The sequence below is a fragment of the Maniola hyperantus genome, unplaced genomic scaffold (genome assembly GCF_902806685.2).
Source record: "Maniola hyperantus unplaced genomic scaffold, iAphHyp1.2, whole genome shotgun sequence".
NCBI lineage: Eukaryota > Metazoa > Arthropoda > Insecta > Lepidoptera > Nymphalidae > Maniola > Maniola hyperantus.
Window position 1 is genome coordinate 91508 of NW_027188977.1, and position 5102 is coordinate 96609.

Below are 5102 nucleotides of genomic sequence, written 5' to 3' on the forward strand. Positions count from 1 at the left end.
ATTTACCGATAATTTGGTAAGCTATGAACTCGTCATTCCGCTACGTGTTAGCGGAATCTATGCTAAGATACCGCGAATGAATCGCGGTATGACGTAGGAAAACCTGACCTGCACTAGCTATAGGCTCTATAGCTTGACCACAAAAAAAATCTAGGTTCTAACGTGACATTAGGATAGGGTAAGAATTTAAAAGCAAATTGACTTTCATTCCACCAAAGCACTATACTAAAACCACGATGGGTAATTAGCTCAGTTGGTAGAGCACTTGCTTGACGTGCAAGCGGTCGCTGGTTCGAATCCAGTGTTACCCACGTTTTTGTTTATGAAAAAATTTTATATGACAGCAGTGCATAACGGTAAACACTCAGCAGCGCAGTCCAAGCGCTTAATCTATTCCATAATAATAGTTGCGATAACAATGTTTATGGAAATAGTAGGTGGAATAATTTCACATTCGCTTGCTCTATTATCAGATGCAGGGCATATGCTCACTGACCTCTTTGCCTTAGTTTTAAGCTGGTTAGCACACAAATTTTCAGCTAAGAAATCTGATTTGCAGAGATCATACGGGTATCATCGGTTGCAAATAATTGCAGCATTTGTTAATGGTTTAACTTTATTCTTCATTGCAGTAATTATTATAATTGAATCAATAAAGAGGTTTATTTTTCCAGTCAATGTTGAGTGGAAAGTAATGTTAATAATTGCTACACTCGGTCTTGTCTCTAACATAATAGTCTTTTTTATATTACATAGTAAATGCGAGAGCAATATAAACATAAAAAGTGCTGTACTACACGTTATAGGAGATATTTTAGGTTCTGTAGCTGCTATACTTGCATCCATAATTATCATGTTTACTGGATGGCAAATGGTGGATCCGATTTTATCGGTATTTGTCAGTGTAATCATTTTGAATAGTGGCTACAAAATTCTAAAGAATTCTTGCCACATACTTCTTGAAGGTACACCTGAAGGGATATCTACTGAGGAAATAAAAAGTAAGATCACATCAGAATTACCTGAAGTGATAGATGTGCACCACATACATGCATGGTCACTGTCTGATAATTATTTTATAATTACCATGCATGCCAAAGTAAAGCAAGATGCACAACACACTGATATTTTGTATGAGATAAAAAAAATACTACTAAATAGGTTCGAGATAGCACACTCTACAGTCGAGATCGAATACGATGAGTGTGCGGATAATAAAATACTTAAACATTGACGTTTTAAATTATTATGCTATTACTAGAGTGTAATGATGTCAAAGGTAGGCTATGATAGGCATTTCTCAAATACAATTTCCTTCAAAGGAATCTAGCAAGCTAAAGTTTGTTAGTTATTTTGCAACTTTTGTTTCTTTAAGCATTATCACTAATCCCGTTAATGTTCTTTTTTCTCTTGGTACTATATTCTTCAGGTCTGAAATTAAAACTCTTTATATCTACAAAGAAATAAAAACGGCAAAACAGCAAAAAATTAGCAAAAGAGAATATTGGGAAATATTTTTTAAGAACAATACAATCAAGGTAGCAGCCTTCCTCTTGTTTTCTGCTTTCATAACATATCTAACTTTCACTACCACTTTCTTGCTTATTTCGTTACTGGGAACTATACCACTTACAATGCTATTAATTTTATTGCAGAGTGAACTAAGGCCAAAAGATTTTAACCCATTTACGCTGCTTAAAGCTTCTATAAATTTCTTTTTGGAAGGTATAAAAGAGAATTTACGTGGTATGGTTAATAGTTTTGATGTTAAGCTCGAACATTTGCTTCCTCATCAATTAAATGATGGTATCAATAATAACGTTCACGAATTAAGACATAAGTATGGTGAAGAAGTATCCGAAGACGTTATTAATGATAGAGAATTTAAGCAATTTATTGAATATATAAATGATTTATATAAACTTAATTATCGTCAATTTAGTGATGAAGGTAAAGGAAGAGTAATTGCATTTTTAAATGACTTTTGCAAAGATGATCAAAAGCATAGCTCTGGTTTCACAGGTGGGCAGATTTTACTTCTAGTTCTGAGAGCCTGCAATGATGGAGAGAGAGAAGCTGTAAAAAATAAAAAAGACGCGTTAATTACAAATTTGCTTGATAGGCCAAACTTTCTCTAGACAAGAGCGTATTCCTAACACCTGCTTTACCGGTATTGTTTATAGGATGTTAAGTACATTAGAAGGTATTCATCCTGATCCAGAAATTAGATTTACTCCTCCAAGGCAAATATTACTTCCAGAAGCACAAAATGAAGCACGTAAGTTCATGTTAGACAGGTTAAAAAACAAGAAAAACAATAAAGAAATTTTTAATGCTTGGTATAAGGTTCAGAACAATCCTGGTGACAATGAAAGTCAAAAAATAGTTGATGATTTTATTTCAGAAGTAAGTATTCCTTTAATGAGAAAATTATTGAGTATTACTTCTCAATATAGTGAACAAATTGTGCTGACGTTAATGAAAAGCATTGGTTTTATGGAATTAAATATGCTAGAAGATTTTCTTCTTGACCATATAAGAAATAAGCTGAAGGAAAATAGTTTAGATAATCAAGAACATTTATTAAAAAACGTTAAAGAAAAAGTATTCTTAGGGCTATTAAATCGAGATCTACTCAAGACAGATTTTTCTCTCAAGGATTCATCTTTGGATGGAGCTAAAAGAATAGCTGACAAAATAATAATAGGAGAGGTTGGGAAATTTAGGTCAGAAGCTGCTGAAAAGGCTAGGGAAGTTAACCCTATAGAAGCTCAAATAGATGCTACATTGCAAAATCTGTCAGCCTTGCCACGAGAAAAGAAGTGTTGCATTGCATATAACAGACTAAGTAGCCAGTATAAAGGTGATGAAAGAAAGATAATGGAGGACATCTTACTAAAAAAATTAGAGATAACGAAAGAAGAAATGGATAAGATGCTAGAAGAGAATGATATACGTAAGCTAAAATTAGCACTTGATGATGCATGTAAGAAAAGTGGAAAAAGCATGGAAGAAATGATAAAAGAAGTAGAGGAAGTAGTCTCAAGTCGTTTCTCGCATGAAGTATCTGTTAGTAATATAGCAGCAGAGTCAGCACGCTTATAAAAATTTATTTTCCTTACCTTGCAGAAGATTCACAATATTTTTGTGGTGCTTTAAGAAAACTAGTGCTCCTATAATTAGTAATGTTAAGAACAAATTCCTCTGAAAAAAAAGGACCATGCTACAGCCGTTGAAGTAGCACTGAGTGAAGCAAGGGAAGAGTATCTAAAGGCAAGAAAAACTATTATCCAAATTATTACGAATACTAAAGTAATATCAATGTTAAATGCTATCAGTATCCCTAGAGTTGTTGCAACGCCCTTTCCTCCACTGAATTTTAGCCAAATAGGAAACATGTGTCCTAAAACTGCTAAAATTGCAGATATGTATATACAAAAATTATCATCAAACTGTAAAAAATTCTAATGGATAATTAGCTTTAAGGTAAGCTGTTTGATAAGATATAACCGCATATGCAGCTGCGTGAGATTTATTAAATCCATAACCAGCAAATTTTGCAACAAGGTCAAAGATATAACTTGCCCTGTCATAATCAACGCCATTCTTCGTTGCCCCTTGGACGAAAAGTGTACGTTGTTTATCCATCTCTTCCTTGATTTTCTTACCCATGGCACGTCTTAGCAAATCTGCTTCTGCGAGACTATATCCAGAGAGAATACGCGCTATTTCCATCACCTGTTCTTGGTAGATTATTACCCCAAACGTTTCTTTTAATATTCCCTCAAGTAATGGATGAATATAATCTGGCTTTTCAAGTCCATGTTTTCTTGCAACATAAGTTGGAATGTTATCCATAGGTCCTGGACGATAAAGAGAGATTAAAGCGATGATGTCCTCGATGCAGTCTGGTTTTAACTTGATTAAAGCTTCTCTCATTCCCGAACTTTCAAGCTGGAACACTCCAATTGAATCACCGCTAGAGAGCATCTCATAGGTTTTTTGATCATTCAAAGAAACTGAAGAAATATCGATCTTTTTTTCATCACGATTAATTAAACGACACACATGATCTATTAGCGTTAGCGTACCAAGTCCAAGAAAATCAAATTTTATTAGCCCAGCTTTCTCCACATATTTCATGCTGTATTGAGTGATTGGCAGAGCCGAATTTGGATCATAATACACGGGAACAAAATTTTCTAATTTTTGATCGCATATTACAATTCCAGCAGCATGAGTTTGTAACGAACATAGCCTACATACAACATAGGGACCTTAAAAAAAAAAAAAAAAAAAAAAAAAAAAAAAAAAAAAAAAAAAAAAAAAAAAAAAAAAAAAAAAAATTATGTATATAATTTTTTTTTTTTATCAATGTAAGTCAGTCAGTCTAGTCGGTGCATGAGAAATTCGGTTTTTATTTAGGTTTCCATACGGCCGCCAGTCAATGTAGTCTATCGAGGAAAACTGTCTCTAGTCGGTTGGAGCCTGCGGACCAGACGGTCGCGGGAGTTAGAATCAAAATCAAACACTTGACATTAGTTTTCTCTACTGCGTTGGGCCACAGTTCGAACACTTATGTGAAAGAACAAATTCCCTTATCATTGCAAGGGGTGGTCCGCGAGGGCTGAGCAATTAACTGGTGGTCGACCATATGGCTTCTTGTGTGTGAGTGTAATGGAAGTGCGAGCACTTAACGTTCGTAGACTCTAACACGCTGACGAGGACCATAGTGGTAGACACCTATAATGAGTAGAGGCGAGGCGGGACATGCGCGCACTAAGGTGCGTGCAGCCTAGCGCTCGTGTGGTGGAAATGGGTGCTTGCATTAAGTGCTCTTATGGAGGAAGACATAGTCTTCAATTAAACAGGTCTGTGAAACTATAATGAGTAGAGGCGAGGCGGGACATGCGCGCACTAAGGTGCGTGCAGTCTAGCGCTCGTGTGGTGGAAATATTTGTGGAAATGGGTGCTTGCATTAAGTGTTCTTATAGAGGACATAGTCTTCATTTAAACAGGTCTGTGGAATTATAAAATAGTTGAATGATATGGAGGTGAGGTTGTCTAAGACGGTAGACGTGCTTGTCGGTGGCACTTTGCAC

At 35.4% G+C, this 5102-nt stretch overlaps 1 non-coding gene across 1 annotated transcript; it reads left to right on the top strand.

Moving 5' to 3' along the window:
- The first annotated feature begins 238 nt into the window (after positions 1–238).
- TRNAV-GAC (transfer RNA valine (anticodon GAC)) lies at positions 239–311 on the top strand. The gene has a single exon. It is a non-coding gene; the product is annotated as a tRNA-Val (tRNA).
- Positions 312–5102: the final 4791 nt, after the last annotated feature.